This window comes from Macrobrachium nipponense, chromosome 21, assembly GCF_015104395.2.
Source record: "Macrobrachium nipponense isolate FS-2020 chromosome 21, ASM1510439v2, whole genome shotgun sequence".
NCBI lineage: Eukaryota > Metazoa > Arthropoda > Malacostraca > Decapoda > Palaemonidae > Macrobrachium > Macrobrachium nipponense.
In genome coordinates this window covers 83,726,287-83,749,153 of record NC_087212.1, presented here as the reverse complement: position 1 = coordinate 83,749,153, position 22,867 = coordinate 83,726,287, and the positions used below count along the sequence as shown (strand labels likewise).

The 22,867-nt window shown below is 47.6% G+C and overlaps 1 protein-coding gene across 2 annotated transcripts in view; it reads left to right on the top strand.

Moving 5' to 3' along the window:
- The first annotated feature begins 6,282 nt into the window (after positions 1 to 6,282).
- Positions 6,283 to 22,867, top strand: part of LOC135198204 (gastrula zinc finger protein XlCGF57.1-like) — a 234,668-nt gene continuing 218,083 nt past the window's right edge. The window contains exon 1 of one of the 2 annotated variants that reach the window (XM_064225782.1): positions 6,283 to 6,421. The gene's annotated coding sequence lies outside the window, so the exon portion shown is untranslated. The remainder of the gene's footprint in view (positions 6,422 to 22,867) is intronic. The other variant, XM_064225783.1, reaches the window with a different exon arrangement.

The window sequence follows — 22,867 nt, the reverse complement described above, 5'->3', positions numbered from 1 at the left end:
GTAGATTTACAGTGATTGTAAGATTTCTTAGGATATCCAAGCTTTGATATTACGCGAAGTGCACTGAGCATATCTCAATTTTAAAAGGAGGAAAGTATGATCAGTGATATCGCTATTTCACACTAAATGACTCACTGGGGAATTTCAGGAATGGGAATTTACAGGAGAAACACAGCTGAAAGTAGAAATGAGTGCTAGGAACAGGGGGTGAAAGGTTGATAAAATAAACGTTTGCTTTCAGTTACCTATAGCCTGTGGTATGACGGCGTGGAGCTGTACCAGAGTGTTGACCGTAGGACATGGGTCACTTGCAGGGCTTCACCAGAGGTTGGAAGATGATGCTTTCATCAATCAAAAACGAAGCAGTCAGGAGGACTCACAGGCAGAGTCCCGAGGCAGAGTTCATGGTTACTTGAAAATACTAGCCGTTTCAGCTTCAAGACTTGGTTAAGGCAAATTTGGCATGATTTGACAGGCTGGGTCAGGGCATATGTGTACTGAAGTTGGATATTTGGAATCATCCTGTCCAAACTGGATATTGTTGTTCTCAACAATTCATCTTGGATCCTTCATCTCTGCCGCTGATCTTCCACAGGAGCCTGAAAGAAACATTGAATCCCTCAGAGAGGTGCAAACATAGGGAGAACAATGAAAATCGTGGATCGAGAGAGGCGATCGAGGGTCATGCAGGTGTGAGGAGGTGGAGTCGGAACAAGAGGATACAATAACATTGGTGAGGGACGAGGTCAGGTAAAAAACGAGGCGAGGTCAGGTAGAAGGCTGGAGTAATGACGTGTGAATTTTCGCTACTTGGCAGGACGTTCTCGATTTAATGGCTTTTGCTAAATTAGTTCAGGGACTGTGCGACAATGAAAAAAGGGCCACATATCCTTAAAGTGTAGGTGACCCTTCTCAGGATTTGACGTCGGTCAGTAGCTAATCCTGACGGGAAGATGACAATTCATAAATCATAATGGAAACATCGAGGAGAGAAAGAAGGTCATTAGGATGTTTTCCATCTTCGTTTGGTGTAGGAATACAACATAAGAAATCTAAGTCAAGAAAGTCTCAAGGGGACCTTACAGAAGCCGATCACAACACAGGAGGGAAATTTTGGACTGGGTTCTAACTTCTCGCTTTTCCTCCTCACAATTTGAATTCTACTTTATTAGTTCGAAAATATTTCCTCAAAATTTAACGTTTGGCCAAAGTAAAAACGAAAAAAAAAAAACGATCCAAAGTGGATACTTGTATACTTACATAAATGTGTGTTTGTATATAAATATATATATATATATAAATATATATATATATATATATATATATATATATAATATTATATGTAATGTATATATATACATTTATGTAAGTATACAAGTATCCACTTTGGATCGTCTTATATATATATGTATATATGACCTAATTTCGGTCCCTTGTGGGTTCGGGATATGAAGGAAAAACAGGAGAGAGAAAGAGAGAGAAGTTTACATGCATGCAATGTAGGACATGCAAAAATAATAATCGAGGAAATGTTTAACGCAGGTGTATTCTTCCTAGCTACACAGGTGCCCTTTGCATGTTATTATTTCATTAACTATACTAGTGCACAACCATACGGCAGGTTGGATTGTTATTGACACTACATGGCTATAAACGTCTTTGCGTGGTACGTGGCCGATGGATTGGCTGCGGGGCACGGGGCACTCGTCTGACCCTTTCTGTGCAGTGTGGGCGACAGTAAAGGCCCGTCCACACGGCCGAACTTTGTTCGATGTGACGTCAGAAGCGGAGAAACTGCGGCAAAGTTCCGACTTTTCTCTCAGTTTCTCCGCTTCTGACGTCACATCGGACAAAGTTCGTCGACCAAAGCTCGTCCGTGTGGACAGGGCCTAACGAACTGATCTGACCGCTTGCGCAGCCTCTGTTTCAAATGTCCCCTTCACATGGCAATCGTTATGCAGTGGCGGACTGGGTCTAAAAATTGTGGTTGCCAGGTGACAAAAGAGGGGCTCCAACCCTCAGCCATAACACAAGGGTTCACATAACAAATGCAAGAAATATTTGAAAATGCACCTGTGGAAACACAGAAGACAAATTATTGGAACGTTTAGTTTTTACTAATAAATGTAAATCGCCTAGACATAATGTAAAGTAATACCAAATATAGATACATAATTGCTTAGTTGAATTTCTAATCAAAAGTTGAATGGCATGTAAAGTAGTGTTATTTTGAAATGTTTGCAAATTAAAAATGTAATCCAATAAACCTGTAAAGAAAATCAAGAAGATACAAATAGCCTGCATTCTTTATACGTTTTCTACTTAAGTTTTCTTTCAAATAACTTAGAAATATATAGAATTTATCATTTATCATACATACGTCAACTTTTGTCACCGCCCCTTTATTTAGTCTAGCCCATCAAAAGACTAGATTTATATGGTTTTGACTACTTACTTTCATAATTTTTTATGAGATCCTTGTGAAATACACAAAATAAAAGTATACTTTCAGTACAGAAGTATAACATGCATATACCAATTTGTATATAGACAGCTAAAAACTACAAAAACCTATTACATTCAGCCCACTTAATAATATTAGGAGCAATCGCTGAAGTTCACTGGAGGATTGTGCAAATCTGTTAGTAATTACTCCATTGTCCAGCTCATCTAACATTTCCTTTTCAATGGATAGTAACATGTAAGATTCCAAGTTTTCCTCAGACATTGAATTTCTTTACATTGTCTTTATAATCTTCAGTTTTGAAAATGCCCTCTCGCACTATACTTGGGTAACAGATAATGTGCAAATTATTTTATTTAGCTCATAAAGGTTATCATATGCCTTGTCATGAAGTCTGTTGGAAGCTAGAATTTTCAGTATACAAGATGGGCAAGTATTGCACACTTTACAGTTGGTGCAACTGCTGCCCACATTTTCACCATCATTAAGTAATAACTTTATGACATCAAAGTTTGAAGCAAAAGAAAACAGTTCCAATTTCACTTGATCTTTGATGATTTGTGGGAACAACTTGATAATTCCTCTCAATGCTTCATCTTCAAGATCTTTCTCAGCAATTGTTTTAAAATTTGTAGTCCAAGCAAGATAAATTCATTCAAAGTCATCTGCGAAATTTCCTCATTACATTTAATTACAAATTCAAAAGCCTTCCTGTGGATATTATCAAATGTTCTTGTCTGTTCCTTCAACTTTGTTATAGCTGTATCTACCAAACGCCATGCAGTAAACATATCAAATCACCGGTCTGCAGGTATTTTGATAAAGGACCTGTAGTTTCAAATACATATATACAAATAAGTAAATGCAGTCAATATGGTTTCAAACTTTTAAAGACTTTAAAGGAAAACGTTTGCTTCATACTTTGTATTTGCATCAAACTTGTATGATTCCTGAATCATTGTTAAGCATACCAGTAAATCCACACATGTAATCACAGAAGCATCATCCAAGCATCCAAATATAGTTGTTGCTGCAACAACTATGGTTTCAAACTTTTAAAGACTTTAAAGAAAAACGTTTGCTTCATACTTTGAATTTGCATCAAACTTGTATGATTCCTAAATCATTGTTAAGCATACCAATAAATCCACACATGTAATCACAGAAGCATCATCAAAGCATCTAGTCTCACCTATTAGCTTTAATCGTTTCGTTTTTTCTTGTCCCAGATGTTTTCCTACCACTTCTATCCATACAGCCATTCGGTTGTATGATGCTTTCACAACTAGCAAAATTCTGACGCAAATTGAAAAAGATAACTGCAGGTACACAAACTTTTGTAGTCTCAGTTATCAATAGATTCAAAACATGGGCATAGCACCATTATGAACTTGTTCATCTGTTAAATCAGCAATTCTACTTCGCAAACCCTTGTACTTCCCGTAGTAGCTTGCAGCGCCATCTGTGCTATCAGGTACACATTTTCTGGGTCAATTTTATGACGTAACTTTTTCATTAGATCGAAAAGTCCCTGTCCTGTTCCATCATTACTTGGTACAACTGAAAGTAGTCGCCCATAAATTTTACCTTTAAGCACATATCGAATAATAATACTAAACTGATCAATGGATGAAATATCTTGCGTTGAATCAACCTGTATAGAATAGTATTTTGCTCGATTAACTTCTTACTCAATTTTTTCTTGAATCATATTTTCCATAATGTTGATTAAATAGTTTATAGTTGTTTTACTCAGGTATGTAACAAGTCCACCACAACCTTTACTGTGAACCTTTCCTTGTTGTTCTAATCGTTTTATTCTCTGCTCTGACTTGCTTTCCACTGAAGAAACTTGAGCTGCCATAATACTGTCATATTTTGGCATTAACTGCACTGTAGCTAAAAAATTACCATGATTCAATACATCATTATCTAAAGTGTAGGCCGATTCATTTCTGTGACCTCGAAAAGGAAGTGCTTGTTTGCTTAACATCTCTATGATAATAATTTTCATAACAATATTTCTCTGCTTCAATACTTCTTCTCTCCTTTTATTCAGGGAAGTTGCTAAAAAGTCATCTAGGGTGCCATTATTAGCCACACTGATATACTGCTGAGCATTTTTTTACATGCGCTGTTGTTGATTCATGTATAGCCAAGCTCTGGCCTATACGCCTGTAATCTCTAAAGCCTTGGACAAAGGGTGATTTACAACAAGTACTAGGTAGTTCAAAGGCTAAGCAGTATGAACAATATAAGCACCTATTTTCTTTGTTGTATGTTAGCCATTTTCTTGGGACTGAGTCATTCATAACTTTCCTCTCATAGACACAAACATCAAATGGTAGATCATTAAGTGGCTGAAATGGATGTTGAGCAAAAACTCTTTCAGATTTGCTCGTGATGGATATTGAAAGAGTCCAGCAGTTGATCCTTCGTTGCCTTGATTCGGTTTAGTTACATGATTTGCTTCAGAAACCAAGTTCTTTATGCTTCCAGGAATATCTGATTCTTTGTACTTTCTGAAGGTATACTACCCTTAGATATTGGTGCTACAGGCAGTGCTGATACGGGAATAATCAAGCTAGAAGAACTAGGCCTGGGTTGATTAGTAGAAGAGGCATTTGAATTTGTCTCTGCATTTAAATTAACTGTTCCCTGCTCTTGCAATTTGCATGTCACTGAATTATCACCATGTTTATCATTTCTTCCTTCCTGTTTCTTTGTTGTAAAAGTAGATATTGACGTGGATGGTATTTGTCGTGTTATAAAATCTTTAATAGACCTGCAATTCCTGGCTTATTCCTGCCTTTCTGTTTCTTGTCGCTCTTTGCGTTTCAGCGCTCCAGATTTTTTTTTTTTTCCTGCCAGTTGGGGGATATTCCTGAAATAAGAATATAACCATGCTCATTCTATTAGCTCGCAAATTTTAGTATATATATATATATATATATATATATATATATATATATATATATATATATATATATATATATATATATACACACACACACACATATATATATATATATATATATATATATATATATATATATATATATATATATATATAATATACACACACACACACGGGGGATTTTGTGCCTGATGTGTACATGAAATCTGTAAATTAATGAAAGTTAACGGAATCCAAAACCTGGATCGAGAATATATATGCAATCTTACAATAAACTATTGAAAAAGCTGAATTAGTCACTGTCGGTTACTTTAGAGCTGCATAATATATTTGGATAATTTGTGAAATCACATTCGTTTAACAAGTCACAATTATGGTATAATAGGAAATATGTGTTTAGGCCCTAAAAGCTTATTGCTACGTCATGTTTCAATATCTACATTGCTCTTATTTTGTCATAGACCGTAGTACAGTAAGGATCGGCTTCTCACAAATTATAATTTTGAATTTTCATTTCCTTGTCTTTTTTTCATCTTCGCAAGATCTATCAGATGCTGATAGACCAAAATGACAGGTTAAAAAAAATCAATGCAACTCACTTCTTGAGGAAGTCTGTCACGGTAATAACACTTCAGTCACTAGTAAAATACATTACTGTACTGTACTGAGGCGTTTTGCGATACACATTTACCGTACTTTAACTTACTCGTACGGTAGAAAATAGTTAATTCGCCAAAAATGCTTTATTAATTAAATTTATAAGCGTATTCACTTAATTGTTGCCGAAATAATGTATCTAAATTATTTTTATTAAATTATTATTAATTTAAAATGTTCAAAAAAGCAATTTATAACTAAAAAATTGCGCAAATAAACGACCTAATCACCTTCGGTGGAAGAAGGCCGGAGGACTTGATGTCTGTAAAGTAAACAAATACCTGGTAGTAGTCGATGTCTATTCGGTAATCTTGTCAACAAAGAGTCGGTCACAGAAATCAATGCAAATTTTGACTGAATGATCGAATTGAACGTCAACTAAGGTAAATCAATGATTGGAGTTGAATTCTTGAGTTAATAATTGGGTAAAGTATAAGTTTTCGAGTTGAATATGGTTGTAAAAAGAGGCATTTTTCTCAAAGCACTTTTCCTTAGGCTTCCTAGGTAGGTAACTACCTACTACTAGGGCTAGGTATTGTTACCTATGATTGGCAGTGTTAATCAACCGTTATTTAAATGCTATTTTCATTATTTAAATAAGTTTAATATTCTGGATAAATATTTAAATGAGAGTTTTTAGGTTAGATATAAATTAGGGTAAAACACCGCATGGTACAGGGGTGGACCATGTACGATCAATGTGTACCACCCCAAAAAAAGTACATTAGGTATAATGTGTCCTGACACCGGAGATGGGCATCAGTAGGGGTTGTTTACACAGCGGGCCAGTTGTTCCGATACGTAATACAAACCCTCGGTGCGAACATTCAAAAAAGGCAACATGTCTCCTATAACACCTCACCCAGCCCCCATTGCTTTCGCTACTGTGATTCCCGTTACGGTACCGCATTTTATTAACATGGGTGACAATGTAGGTGTATTCCGTAATTATTTACCGACAGTTTTGGGAGCCAATTTCCAATTTCCCGGGCCGCACGCCATTAAAACAAGCATGGCGGCTCCTCCGCGCCGCGAATATTCAAAATTGTATCCTATAAAAACCTCACCAAGCCCCCATTGCCTTTGCTTCTGCGGATATCGCACTTTATTCACACGGGTGATGATGTAGGCGTATTCCGTAATTATTTACCTACAGTTTTGGGAGCCAATTTCTGATTTCCCGGGCCGCACAACACCCAAATCCAACCACCGCGCTAAGTAGTCCTTCCGACCGAGAATGGCCCTTTTTCACCTGGGCCGACCCCGCGAGTTTTCAAACCAGTCAACATGACGTCTCCGGTCACATCGCACCCATCCCTCGTTGCTTTTTTGGTGGAAAGTCCGGTTACTTTCGGTGTTCTGTACACTTTATGTCAAGACGTTGATGTACTACGTACATATCTTTTCAAAAGCGGTCTTTTGGGAGATTTCAGTGGCGCTTGTGACAAGTGTAGAGTGGGAATCATCAGCCTCATAAAGAGGAAGACAGTTTTGTGTGGTGCTGCCGCTTACGCATGTGTCGTAAAAGGATTTCGATACGGATCGGCTCTTTCTTCTCCCGCTCACACCTTGATTTCGGCACAATCCTCCAATTAATTTATGGCTGGATCCACGAGCTACCACAGGCCATTATGAAAAATGACCCTTGTTCCGATACGTAATACACACCCTCGGTCCTTTAACAATAGGAAGTAGCTAGCGGCAGCTGGAACGGTCGTAAGCTTCGAACAAGGGGAGAACGGTAGTTAACTGCTTGTCCGACAGTCGCGCGCCGCGCGACTGGGAGGTAAACAAATCACTTTTGCTTTCGGCCGCGGGTGTGAAGGACGTGTTCGTCATCGCTCTCTGCCCGCTTCATCGTCGTATGCTTTGTTTATATTGTGTTTTCTACTAATGGTTTGTTTGACTTGAAAATGAAACTGTAAGTACACTGTTTTCATTTTCATTACTTGATTATGAACCCTTGAATTATGTCTCGGTGCCGAGGGCGGGGCGCTCGCGCCGAGTCATGTATTTGGGCGAAGGGTGTAATTGAAAGATGTAAGTACTTTTTTCATTATATTTTTGCCCTGTGCGTTCGTTACCGAGAGTGTGATTGCGCTCGGCACGAGCTTTTTAATTTTGTATAATAGAATGCAATGAAAGTGGATTCGCAATTGCAATATTCTTTTCATTTTCATTTATTGATTGCATGATATTTAATCTGGATCAATTTTCGTTCTACCCGGGAATTGATCCTTACGATTTTTATGTGAAATGAAATCGCAAGTGCAGTATTCTGTTTCATTTTCATATATATTTTTAGATAGCATCATATTATTGGATCAAGTTTCCGTTCTTACCCGGGAATTGATCTTTTCTCCTTTAAGTTCTATGAAGTGAATCGCAAGGGCAGTATTCTGTTTCATTTTCATATTACTTTTCACTGCTGTGCGGGGGTGGGGGAAGCGAAGGTCTGCCAGGAAGTCGTCGGAAAGCTCTTCCCGCGACTCCCTTGGTAGCCGATTCTTCGTCTTCCTTCCTGCCCCCCGCTCAGCTTCTTCATTGTATTTTGTATTTGTGGGGTCTTCCTTGCGTTTCGGGTGGGGCATGCTCTTCCCCCCGTGCGTGAGGGAACCCCTCTTACTAATCTATCTATGTTACCGCAGGTGCTACATCCGTGGGAGACACCTTGGATGTAGATGTAGATCCTCACGAGGTTTGTACTCGTTGTCGAGGGCGAGAGTGCTCCCGCAACGAGCCCTGTGTAACGTGTATGCATTCGTCAGAGGCGCAGTGGGTGCTGTACGAGGACACAAGAAGTCATCGGAAAGTCCAGTGACTCCTTTGGTAACGGACGTCCAGTTGTACTCGGGGTCTTCCGTCCGCTCTGGGTGGGGTTCTCCTCCCCCCAGGCGCGAGGAAGCCCCTCTAACTAACCCGACTGTTGCTTCCGCAGGTTTGCCATCAGCGAGGACGACCTGGAACAGGTGTGGGAGTCGCTGGGACTGCAGGGGTTGATTCAGCGGTTGGCGGGGTCGGCAGTGGTCACTCATGATACGGTAACCACTACAACAACCACAATCTCGACACCAGCATATGAGATGTCACCGCACCTGGTGTACACACCACATGTCATGTCGGTAACACCCACGGCTGCAATCCAGAACCAATTCCTGCCGTGCCAATCAGGACGGTGCCGACCGCCACCACTGGGGTTTTCTTTGTTTTGCCGACCCCGGACTGCCGCTGCCCAAAGAGTACCCCCCTGGACCTGCCGCCAGTGCCGAGGATGACGGTAGCTGCCGACAGGACGCCTGTCTCTCCATGTGGTACCTGCCATGCCTGCCGTACCTGTTGCTGTCCCAGCCGCTCATTTCCTTTCAGAATAGTGCCTGCTGCTCATTCACTTTCAGATGCTGGACCTGTTCCTGTTGTTCCTGCTGTTGGTGATGCTGTCACAGTCTCAGGTCTTTCCGGACAGGTGCAGTCGGGCCCTGTTGCTTCGGCAACTGCCCCGGCTCCCTCCTGGATGGAAGACCTGACGTTCTGCTGTTCCTGCGGAGCCTGGCGAAGAAGAAGAGGAAGAGGAAGAAGTGTCGTCGTCGTCTTCGTCGTCTTCTTCGTCGTCCGCTGCCTCTCCTTCCCCTTCGACTTCTAAGGCCAAACAGCCGAAGAAGAAGAAGGTTTGGCCTTACCCCCCTAAGAAGACTCCTTCGGGATCTTCTAAGGGCCCGGCTCGCTCAGGCGAGCTGGGGAGCTCTTCTGCTGGTCCTCCTGTTCCTTCGGGAACGGGGCCCGTCGCTTCTTCTGCAAAGAAGAAGTCGACGGGGACCAGAGGGCACCAGCCTCGGCTGGTGCGTCCTCACCTGGTGCTAGCGGGTCTGCCGCTGAACCAGGTTCCGTCTCGGCCGCTTCTCGTTCGCGAGAAGCACCGAGTGGACGCTCTTCCAAGAAATAGCTCTCCAGAAGCCTCCAGCCAAAGTTTTGACGCCCGAGCTCGCTCGCCGTCAAGACAGCGGCGCGGAGCAGAAGACTGGCGAGAGTCGTGCACACAACTCTCGCCAGGCCAGTGGACGCTCTCGCAGCGATCAACTGGCTGCTCGGGCTAACGTGACGGTCGCTGATCAGCCACGGGTTGAGGCGAGGAAGGAGTCCCCGCGGCCGCCGGTACCAGCCACGGCTGGTACCAGCGACTTGACGCGCCGAGAGGACGCTGGCCGGTCTCGACGCGACACAGAGCCTAGCAGTCACCCGTCCGCCGCTCCCGATGGGACCGGGCGGAGACGGTGACCAGCGGCAGCTCGCCTGACGCTAGAGATCGGTCTCGACGTTCTCAGCCGAGCCAATCGCCCCAGGCGAGCGGTAAGGCTAGGCCTGCTGCTCGACCGTCACCGCGGGTTGACGATCAGCAGCAGCCCTCCACGCACGCTGGTCCTGCCAGCGAGCGAGGGGGGAGCGTCAGGTCTGCCTCTCCCATAACGGGTTGAGGCGAGGAAAGGGCCCCGCGGCCGTCGGTACCAGCCACGGCTGGTACCAGCGGCTCGACGCGCCGAGAGGACGCTCGCCGGTCTCACCGTGACAGCGAGCCTAGCAGGTCACCTGACGCCGCTCCCATCGGGAAGCGGGCGGAGACGGTAACCAGCAACAGCTCGCCTGACGCTAGAGATCAGCGTCGACGTTCTCAGCCAAGCCTCTCGCCTCAGGCGAGCGGCAAGGCTAGGCATGCTGCTCGATACGCCACCGCGGGTTTGACGATCAGCAGCAGCCCTCCAAGCACGCTGGTCCTGCCAGCGAGCTAGGGAGGAGCGTCAGGTCTGCCTCTCCTGTACCTTCAACCTCCTCGGGCTACGCCGGGAGGAGCGAGGTACCTATGAGTGATCGCGAGAGGTGCGCCGCTCGCGACCCCGCTATGACGCCGTATGGACCAGGCACGGTTCTAGGACCGACCAGACATACGCGCAATTAGCTGGAGGCGACCGTCAGGGGTCTGCCGCTCTTCCTCCTTCTGAAGGAGGAGTATCTAGGGATCTGTTCTTGTTGGAGGGACTGGACGGTCCTACTCCGCAGACGCGGTTACTCCCAGATACAGAGGAATTTGCAGAAGTCTTAAGCTGATTCGTCAGCATAATGACCCTGCGGAAGGATTGCCGCTCCCAGCAGAGCCCACGTCTCTGCTCGAGTCGTTTTGGGGCCCGAGAGGGAACCCAAACCGACGGTGGGTCTGCCGCGATCGGAACTTGCCGATTCTGTCTCGAACCAGTGTCTCTCGTCTCCGGACAAGAAGGCTCTCTCAGTTCGGCCGGCGATCAAGCTACTTCCACCTCCTCTACTGCGACAGCGGCGTTTTCTACGTGTCTTCGGACACCGTATTTAAATACTCCTTCGGTCCTCCTGAGAGGTTTCGACCTCGACGAGGACTGGAATGAGTCGGAGGACGGTTCGGCTCTCTCCTGTCAGGTGTCGATCAGCCCCACCCAGACGACGTTCACAGTGGCGGCAGACCCTTACCTACAGTGAGAGTTCGTAACCCTCCGCGGGAAAACGTTTTCTCCTGACGATACGTTTTCCCAGACTCTGAGAGGCCATCGCCGCAAGGCGATGGCTGCTCCTACTCTTCTCCAACTGCTAGTTCCACTGGGAAGGCGAGCGAGTATCCAATTCCTTCCCCATTCCCTCTCTCCTTACGGCTACGAGGGAAAGGGGAAGGATCCTACAGAGATTTCCTTTTGTAGGATCCCACGTTCGGGACTGCGCTACCGGGGGGACCTTCGGGTCCTACCTGACGTAAGCCCCGGTCGTTGAGGAGGAATCCTGCTCCATTCTCGATTTCTACGGGAATCGAGAGGACCACCAGCCGATATCGTTTGACGAATTCGGTGGGGGTTTCGCAGACTGCTTAGAATTCTACGGAATTTCTAGCGCATTCAGAGTGTTCGAGTTTTTTACAATCTTCAAACACTTACGCGAGACCACGGTCCAAAGTGAGCGAGACGAGAATCCACCCCGATATGTTACACGATAATCGGGAACCTCGCCTATGCTCGAATTCCTGGAATTTCTAGCATTGTGAAGAAGACTGCTGCTGAAAGAAACTATCTCACAGTAGGCGACCAACCTGGAATGAGAGATCGACGGGATATCCGTTTGGCTTGAACTATCGTCTTAGTATTCTGTTCACCATTGAAGCTTTCCTTCGAGGAAGACTTCTCCTTCACTCTCTTTGATAGAGAACGAAGGTGGTCGATCGCCAATCCTTATTTTGTTTTCTTGAAGGAAAGAATTTAGGATGGAGATCGTTGTTCAGAATCCTACAAATATACTACGTATATTAACCTCGGCGACATAATTCGCTAAGCAGTTGAATTGTCCGAGGGGTAGGCGCATATCCTAGTTATTCTACGGATTTGCGACTTAGACGAGAAGTATTTCTAATTGAACTGCAACTCGGGGTTGCTGCAACCTCCCAGGAGTTTTTCAGTTTCAATTTTATATACTTATGGTTTTGTCACGACAACACCATTTCAACTTTTATATTTACCGGAATTCGTTTCGCCTAAATATAATTGCCCGAGCATATCTTTTATGCTCGGTAGTTCTAGCCGAACGCATTCCTTCGTGGAATAATGGATTACCTGGCAACTCAGGATGAAGAGTCAGCAGGCTCAACCACTGCGTATTGAACTGCCGGATAGCAGCTCAGTATCAGCTGGGCCTCCGAGATTCACGGTCATGTATGTCTCTCTCTCCCCTGCTTGATTGACTACCGAACCGTATCTCTGCCTAACAATCATGGACTTAGGTCTCTGATTAACGGGGATTCTCGCAATAATGAAGGACCATCTACTGCGGCGACGCTAGATTCCATCGCCTTCGACATTGCGAGAATTTTCAACAGAGATATCTCTTGGACTCTTTCATCTTTCTGTTTACCGCACGGTAACAGAAGTCTGTACAAGTCTCCCGCTGCATCGCACTGCGATAATGCGAATGATTTTGCAGACATCTGAGTTTGTCTTCAAAATATCTCGTATTCGTAGGTGTACAATTGTTCATTGTTCAACCCGAATTACAAGATGTGTCAGAAGACATCGCCTACTCTCCGACCTGACGCTCTACCTCCAAATGTTCAGCCCATGAGAAGCATTCTTCAGGCGGCTTTCACCTGTGTTTTTATTACCGAAGAACGCCCCGCTTTCATTGCAACTACGACTTCTCACCGGACAGCAATGAAATAGCGGTTAGCGTTTCAGTCATTTGTAAGCACAGGTTATGAATCTTGAGATCCTTCTCTCGATTCATATGTGAAGACGTAGGTTGCATTCAATATCTACCTTCGTCTTCAACGGTACATAGTGTTGTTTCTCCTTAGCTGAGATTCAACAAACATGAGATGTTTTACCTTCAGGGACCTCGGTCCTCTAGAAGGCAATTGACTTTCGCCTGTTGGGTACATGCCTTAAGAGAATCATCACCTCGCTGTCCGGCATTGGTGACAAACAAATACATCATTTGTTTGGTCTCTCGGCATAACCCTTTAAGGCGAAGGTCACGTGACTTACTCGGATGCTTTGACAACTTGCCTCCTACCGAACGCAGTCAGTCGGCAGCTGTCAGAGCGCCCGAGTCAGTTACGAATTACGCTGTTGACTTAGTTCGGTTGTTACACAGCAACCATTACTTCGTTTTAATAGCTTGTCACAGTACCCATACCATTGACACCCACCATGGAGTGTCGGTGTCCTATCCACTACCGAGAACTTCGCTGCATGGGGATAGGAGGTGCGAGAGACTCGTTGCTAACGGACAGACCAGTATGGGTACTGGACACACCCGAAGCTAGAGAAGAGGGATAGGTCATGCGACTATTTCCTTCTTTTCCTCTGAGGAACTGCATGACTTCTCCTGCGAAGTCAGGCATCCAGGGGATGGGGATCCGTGACGCTCGATTTCGTACCGAACTTCGTAGCGAAGACTCAGAACCCTTCGGTCCCTGACGATTGGTTCGAGTCGTTCACAATCCCCTCCCTAATGGACTTCACCGCCTTCGATGCGAAGGAGATGCTGCCTTGTCCACAAGAACTTCTCCTTGGCGCAGGTAACTGAAGGCAGGTGGGGTCTGGTCCAACCAGACCACATGCCCTTCCTTCTACCTTCGGGATATTGCCCACAGGTCCTTGGATCTTTTTCCTTGGGACCCGTTGGTGGCTGCTCAACACGTTGTGTAGCGAACCCGACCCTCGCAGGCTGAACAGCATCGAGTCCTGGTGTGACCGTAAGAATGGATGGTGAATGAGAGTGTGACTGGCTCCTCTTCCCATCTTTTTTCTTCCCCTCTACCTGTGGTTAGAGGGACACGGTCGTCACCCTGCTGGATAAGGACAAGATGCAGGTGAGCTACTCAACAGAGCCCCATCCTATCCCTTTCACTAGGGATAGGAGCGTATATCCACCACTTCCTCCAACAAGGGGGAGGAAGTGGATGCCAGCTTGAGACAACCCATACTTTATGTTGCCTCTTGCAAACAGGAACAAGTTCTTGCTTGCTGGTACGAAGAGATACGCTTGCCTCTCTCTTAGTACTCGGCCCCAGAGGTCTGACCATTGATCCTGCGGTGCACACCCCGATCAATCGGACAGAGGCTTGGATCCCTCCTCCCCGCTCTTACGACCAGGGAGGCATTCCAGGGATGGACGAACCACCAGTCTGTTCATCAAAAAGACTCAGATTCCTCCCACCAAGAAGTGAGTCTTCCTATTGTTAAAGGACCGAGGGTTTGTATTACGTATCGGAACAAATGACAATTTGTCGAAAATTGCATTTTTCCTAACTATACAAACCTGAGGTCCTTTAACATATAGTCCCTCCTCATGCCACCCCTCACTCTGCGTATTTTGCATGGGCCAAAAGCAAAAGTGATTTGTTTACCGCGCGACTGTCGGACAAGCAGTTAACTACCGTTCTCCCCTTGTTCGAAGCTTACGACCGTTCCAGCTGCCGCTAGCTACTTCCTATTGTTAAAGGACCTCAGGTTTTGTATAGTTAGGAAAAATGCAATTTTCGACAAATTGTCATTTCGCATCGGTTCACCTAACACCATGGTGGACTGGTAGGGTAAAAAACCGCAGGGTACAGAGTGGACCATGTACGATCAGCGTGAACAATCCCCAAAAAAGTACATTACAACGCGTCCTGACATCGGAGATGGGCATCAGTCGCAACTTGTTGTTGGTGAGAAACGGAGCTAAAGACCTCTACTCTCCTTTCGAAGTAAGTATTTTCTCCAAAGTTGGAAATTAAGGCCAAATTTAAAGCATTAAACAGAGGTAGTGAAAAGGGTGTCCAACGCAGTGCAAATCTCACCAAAACGCGTTCAACATTTGTTCCGATACGTAATACAAACCATCGGTCCTTTAACAATAGGAAGTAGCTAGCGGCAGCTGGAACGGTCGTAAGCTTCGAACTAAGGGGAGAACGGTAGTTAACTGCTTGTGTCCCGACCAGTCCGCGCGCCGCGCTGACTGGGAGGTAAACAAATCACTTTTGCTTTCGGCCGCGGGTGTGAAGGACGTGTTCGTCATCGCTCTCTGCCACCCGCTTCATCGTCGTATGCTTTGTTTATATTTTGTTCATGCCACTTACCTGACAGATATATATATAGCTGTATTTTTTCAAGTCCGACAGAATTTCAAAACTCCGCGGCACACGCAGTGGGCGGCCAGTGGTAGTACCCATTCCCGCCGCTGGGAGGCGGATATCAGGAACCATTCCCATTTTCTATTCATCATTTTTGTTTTTTTTCTGTCGCCGGTCGGTAAACAACTGTTTACAGACCTCTGCTCAGGATTTTTTGGATTTGACTCGCTTTTAAGTATCTGATTGGTTTTTTGGTATTGAATTGGATTGTTGAATTGGCATGCGCGATAGTGGACCGTTTTTTGATTTTGGATTGGCTTTTCTTTAAAAGATATGTCTGGATCAAGTGCTGTGAGTTTCAGATGTGTGTGAGGACTTGATTGTAAGGTGAGGCTACCGAAAGCATCGGTAGACCCCCCACACAGTATGTATGAGTTGTAGGGGGCATAATTGTGTGGATAATCGGTGCAATGAATGTGAGAGATTGATCGATGATGATTGGAGAGTAATGATGATCCTATCGCCTTAAATTGGAGCGCGATAGGATCAGAGGTCTTCCTCCAGGAGTGGTTCTACCAAAGGTAAGGCTAACATCTCTCCTGTAGTTAACACCTGTAGATTTTGCAACCCCTAAACCTGTGTTGCCTTCGGGCTCTGATTCTGTGTCGGGAGAAGCTAATGCTCTCTCTCTTATTTTGGAGTCTCTACGCACTCTGGAGACCAAAGTGAAAGCCTTGGAAACTGGCTCGGTGCAAGTGTGTGATCGTGCCCCTAGTGTTGTGGAGGGGGCGTCAGATCGGCCCCATAATGCCTCTAGGCCTAGACCTCTATCAGACTCCCAAGACTCAGGGAGAGGGTATGTCGAAAGCCGCAAGAGGGTTACGGGGGCTCCCCACCGATCTGGCGTCCCTTCGGCAGGCCTTGTGGCAAAGTCCCAGGCTGCCAAGGAGCGCGCACGAGCGCGCGTCCTGAAAGAGTGCTTGTTTTCGTCCTCCGAAGCGCCTCCACCCCGTTGCACAAGGGAGGGTGGAGCGCTCGGAGAGACTCTCGTCCTCTGAAAAGGACGTTTCGTGTTGAGGACGCTTCACGTCCTTGTTCGCCGCTTTCGTCGGAGGATGCGTATGACGCTTTTCCGCCTCAGAAAAGGGGTAAGATCTCCTCCGATGAGGACGCTGGGTTGCGTGCACATGCGCGTCTCCCTGAGAAGCAAGTAGCTGTACCTGTGAGAAGGAAGGAGGCGTCCCCTCGCCCCTCGTCTTCTCGCAGGATCAGTCCTGCTTCCTCTGTTCGTTCTTCTCCAACGAAGAACATTCTTTTGTCCCTTCAGGACCAGCTATCGACGCTTATGGCTCAGAGGACTCGCCCAGCAGCAGTCGAGCCTAAGCGGAGGAAGGACCTTAGACTGCCCGTCAAGAGGACGAAGCAGTCTCCTTCTCCCTCTCCTACTTCGTCTCGTTCGCCGATCGCTTCTCCTTCGGCGATTCGCCGATCTCGTTCGTCCTCTAGAAGGACGTTGCGTCAAGACGCTTTTGAGGAGGACGCTCAGCACGACGTTCGACAGGACGCTTGTCAGGACGCTAGGCAGACGCTAGGGCAGGACGCTAGGCAGGACGTTAGGCAGGACGTTCGGCAAGACGCTCGACAGGACGCTTGTCAGGACGCTCGGCAGGAAGCTTGGCAGGACGCTAGGCAGGACGTTCGTCAGGACGTTCGTCAGGACGTTCGTCAGGACGCTCGGCAGGACGCTCGCCAGGACGCTCGGCAGGACGCTCGCCAGGACGTTCAGGGCGCTTTTCAAGACGCTTTTGGGGACTCCGACCAAGAAGTCGTACCCCAAGACGCTAGTTTGCGCGCACAGGCACGGATTCCAGCTAAAATGTCTTCCCTTTCGTTTAAGAAACGTAAGGACGCTTCTCTGGCAAGTGAGGCTGCCTCGGGTGTCGCTAAGGACGCTCGTCCTCGTAGGACGCTCTACCTGCTTCAAGTGGTAAGCGTCATAAAGAAGACAGCCGAAATAAGGCTTCCTCTAGTAAGGATAGGGGTCCTTTGATTAAGTCAAGACCCGACATTAGTACGCCCGCTCCGGACAGGCGGTCTCCGCTTCCGTGTAGAGAAGAAAGGAGAGCTGAGTAGTTCGGCTGACTCGGTTGAAGAGGAACCTTCTGCGGCCCCTTCAATATCGGACTATAAAGTTCTCGTGCGGCTGTTGCGTTCTTCTTTCGAAGACAAGTTTCAGCCTGCAGCTCCCAAGTCTCCTCCTTCGCAGTTTTTCATCATCTAAGACTGGTAAAACCCCGGAGTTTGTTGAGATGAAAACTTCGCTCTCCACTAAACGTGCGTTTAAGAAACTCCAAGTTGTTCCGATACGTAATACAAACCCTCGGTCCTTTAACAATAGGAAGGTAACTAGCGGCAGCTGGGACGGTCGTAAGCTTCGAACAAGGGGTAGAACGGTAGTTAACTGCTTGTCCGATCGTGCGCGCGCCCGAGAGGTGAAGAATCACTTTTGCTTTCGGCCACGGGTGTGAAGGACATGTTCGTCATCGCTCTCTGCCCGCTTCATCGTCGTATGCTTTGTTTATATTGGGTTTTCTACTAATGGTTTTGTTTTGACTTGAAAATGAAACTGTAAGTACACTGTTTTCATTTCATTACTTAATTATGAATCAACATGGAGCTATCGCCGTAGAGACGGCGATTTCCGCTCTTTTCATGAATTGAACCCTTGAATTGTGTCTCGGTGCGAGGGCGGGCGCACTCGCGCCGAGTCATGTATTTTGGGCGAAAGTGTGTAATTGAAAGATGTAAGTACTCTTTTTCATTATATTTTTGCCCTGTGCGTTCGTTGCCGAGAGCTTGATTGCGCTCGGCAAGAGCCTCTTATTTTGTTGTATGAATAGAATTGCAATGAAAGTGGATTCGCAATGCAGTTTTCTTTTCATTTTCATTTATTAATTGCATCAAATTTAATTTTGGATCAATTTCCGCTCTTACCCGGGAATTAATCCTTACGATTTATTGCTGTGAAAGTGAAAATAGCAAGTGCAGTATTGTTCATTTTCATATATATTTATGTTAGCATCATATTATTATGGATCAAGTTTCCGCTCTTACCGAATTGATTTTTCCCCCTTTAAGTTCTATGAAGTGAATCGCAAGTGCAGTATTCTGTTTTCATTTTCATATTACTTTTCACTGCTGTGCGGGGTAGGGGAAGCGAAGGTCTGCCAGGAAGTCGTCGGAAAGCTCTCCCGCGACTCCCTTGGTATCCGATTCTTCGTCTTCTTTCCTGCCCCCCCCGCTCAGCTTCCTCGTATTTTGTTTTTGGGGTCTTCCTTCCGTTCGTGTGGGGGCATGTCTCCCCCCCCCCGTGCGTGAGGGAACCCCTCTTACTAATCTGTCTGTGCTACCGCAGGTGCTACATCCGTGGGAGACGACCTTGGACAGGTATGGGCCACTGCGGCTGCAGGGCGTGCCTAGCATCCACGATCTGCTGCAGCGTCCTAGCGAGGTCTGGGGCGGTGGACCTTGGAGTGGTCTCCACTACAACCTTCACGCCGCTTATGCTGCTTCCCCCCGCTGGTCTACACATCTCCCCATGCTGTGTCGGTGACGCCGTCTGCCGCTTCTAGGGCCGGTCGCCGCCGTACCGAGGAGGGGTATGCCGCCGCCGCCTGTGTTTTCTTCGTGTTTGCCTGCCCCAGACTTCCGCTGTTCCAGTAGCTCGCCCCTGGACCGGCCGCCAGTACCACGCTGGCTGCCGATGATTCTACGAGGCGATGGCTGGGCCTGCCGTACCTGTCGCTGATGTGGTTCCCGCTACTGGCTTGGCTGTCCCTTCTGTGTTTACCGCTGCCACTGTTCCTGCGCTCCTGAGCTGGTTGCTGTTCCTGCGCTCCTGGTTCCTGCGCCTGTCCATGCTGGTCCTGCCCATGGTGTGTCTTCCCCAGTCCCAGGTCCTTCCGGACAGGTGCAGTCGGGCCGTGTTGCTTCGGCAATAGGCCCGACTCCGGCCTGGATGGAGGACCTGACGACTGCCTGCGTGAGCTGACGAAGAAGAGGAAGGTGTCATCTTCGTCTTCGTCTGTTGCTGCCTGCTTCCCCTTCGGCTTCTAAGGCCATAAGCCGAAGAAGAAGAAGGCTGCCTCCCCCCCCTAAGAAGTCCCCTCCTTCGGGAACTTCTAAGGGCCCGTCCCACCTCGGTGGGACGGGGGGTCCTTCTGCTGGTCCTCCTGCTCCTTCGGGAGCGGGGCCCGTCTCCCCTTCCGTAAGGAAGAGATAGACGGGGACCAGAGGAGTATCGGTTAGCTCTGGTACTTCCTCGCCTGGTGCTAGCGGCGATGCCGCTACGCCAGGTTCCGGCTCGGTCTCTCGTTCGCGGGAGATCCCGAGTGTACGCTCTCCCTCGGGAGACCGTGCAGCCAAAGTTAAGACGCCTGAGTTCGCTCAGCGTCATGACCGAGGCACGGAGCAGAAGACTGTCGAGAGCCGCCTCAGGTGACTCTCGCCAGGCCAGCGGCCGCTCTCGCAGCGACCAGCCGGTACCTCGGGTGGACGTGACGGTCTCTGACCGGCCACTGGGTTGAGGCTGGGAAGAGGTCCCCCCAGGTCCCCTCGACCGACGGTACCAGCCTCGGCTGGTACCAGCGGTTTGACGTGCGCGAGGACGCTCACCGGTCTCACGGCGGAGAAAGCGAGCTCTGCAGGTCACCTGACCGCTGCTCACCCACAGGACCGGGCGGATACGGTGACCAGCAGCAGCTCGTCTGACGCACGGGACCGGGGTCGACGTGCTCAGTCGAGCCGCTCGCCACAGGTGAGCGGCACGGCCAGGCCTGCAGATCGATCCCCACCGCGGGTTGGTGATCGGCTGCAGCCCCCCACGTACGCTGGTCCTGCCAGCGAGCGGGGAGGGAGCGTCAGGTCTGTCTCTCCACTACCTTCAACTTCCTCGGGCTACACCGGGAAGAGCGAGGTAGCTAGGAGTGATCGTGAGAGGTGCGCCGCTCACGATCCCGTCATGACGCCGCACGTGCCACGTATGGTCTTAGGACCAACCAGGACGTACGCGCAAGTGATTGGAGGCGACCGTCAGGGGGGAGGGAGGGGGTAGCGTCAGTTCTGTCTCTCCGATACCTTCAACTTCCTCGGCATACGCCAGGAAGAGCGAGGTATATAGGAGTGATCGTGAGATCTGCGCCGCTCACGGATCCCGTCACGACGCCGCACGTGCCAGGTTGGTCTTAGGACCAACCAGGACGTACGCGCAAGTGATTGGAAGGGCAACCGTCAGGGATCTGTTGCTGGTCCTTCTTCTGAAGGAGTAGGGTCCTGGGAGCTGCTCTTGTTGGAGGGACTGGACGGTCCTACTCCTCAAGACGCTGTAACTTCCGAGATTCAGAGTAACTTTACCCAGGTTATTGCACTGATTCGTCAGCACAACGACCTGGGGGAAGGATCGCCGCTCCCACCAGCAGAGCCCATGTCTCTGCTCGAGTCGTTTTGGGGCCCGAGAGGGAACCCAAACCGACGGTGGGTTTGCCGCGATCGGAGCTTGCCGATTCTGTCTTGACCAGAGTCTCTCGTCTCCGACAAGAAGGCTCTCTCAGTTCTGGCCGGTCGATCAGCTACTTCCACCTCCTCTACTGCGACAGCGCGTTTCTACGTGTCTTCGGACACCGTATTTAAATACTCCTTCGGTCCTCCTGAGAGGTTTCGACCTCGACGAGGGACTGGAATGAGTCGGAGGACGGTATCGGCTCTCTCCTGTCAGGTGTCGATCAGCCCCACCCAGACGACGTTCACAGTGGCGGCAGACCCTTACCTACAGTGAGAGTTCGTAACCCTCCTCGGGGAAACGTTTTCTCCTGACGATACGTTTTCCCAGACTCTGAGAGACCATCGCCGCAAGGCGATGGCTGCTCCTACTCTTCTCCAACTGCTAGTTCCACTGGGAAGGCGAGCGAGTATCCAATTCCTCCCCCATTCCCTCTCTCCTTACGGCTACGAGGGAAAGGGGAAGGATCCTACAGAGATTTCTCTGTAGGATCCCACGTTGGGGACTGCGCTACCAGGGGGGACCTTCGGGTCCTACCTGACGTAAGCCCGGTCGTTGAGGAGGGATCCTGCCCCATTCTCGTTTTCTACGGGAATCGAGAGGACCACCAGCCGATATCGTTTGGCGAATTCGGTGGGGGTTTCGCAGACTGCTTAGAATTCTACGGAATTTCTAGCGCATTCAGAGTGTTAGAGTTTCTTACGATCTCCAAACACTTAGGCGAGACCACGGTCCAAAGTGAGCGAGACGAGAATCCCCGATATGTTACACGATAATCGGGAACCTCGCCTATGCTCGAATTCCTGGAATTTCTAGCATTAGGAGAAGACTGCTGCTGAAAGAAGACTATCTCACAGTAGGCGACCAACCTGGAATAGAGAAGAACGGACGGGAATATCCAGTTTGGCTTGAACTATCGTCTTAGTAATTCTGTTCACCATTGAAGCTTTCCTTCGAGGAAGACTTCTTCACTCTCTTTGATAGAGACCGAAGGTGGTCGATCTCCAATCCTTATTTTGTTTTCTTGAAGGAAAGAATTTAGGATGGAGATCGTTGTTCAGAATCCTACAAATTACTACGTAGTATTAACCTCGCGACATGATTCTGCTAAGCAGTTGAATGGTCCGAGGGGTAGGCGCATATCCTGGTTATTCTACGGATTGCGACTTAGACGAAAAGTATTCTAATTGAACTGCAACTCGGGTTGCCTGCAACCTCCCAGGAGTTTCCAGTTTCAATTTTATATACTTATGGTGTTGTCACAACAACACATTTAAGCTTTATATTTACCGAAATTCGTTTCGCATAAATATAATTGCTCGAGCATATCTTTTTATGCTCGGTGGTTCTAGCCGAACGCATTCCTTCGTGGAAAGGATTACTTGGCAATTCAGGATGACGAGTCAGCGACAGCTACTGCGTATTGAATTGCCCGAGGCATTTCAGTACCAGCTGCCGCTTTGAGATGGACGGTTGGTTATGTCTTTTCTCACCTGCTTTGATTGAATACCAACCGTATCTCTGCCCAACAATCACGGACTTAAGTCTCTGATTAACGGGGATTCTCGCATACATGAATGACCATCTACTGCTGTGACGCTAGTATTCATCGTCTTCAGTATTGCGAGAATTTTTAAACAGAGATATCTATTCGAC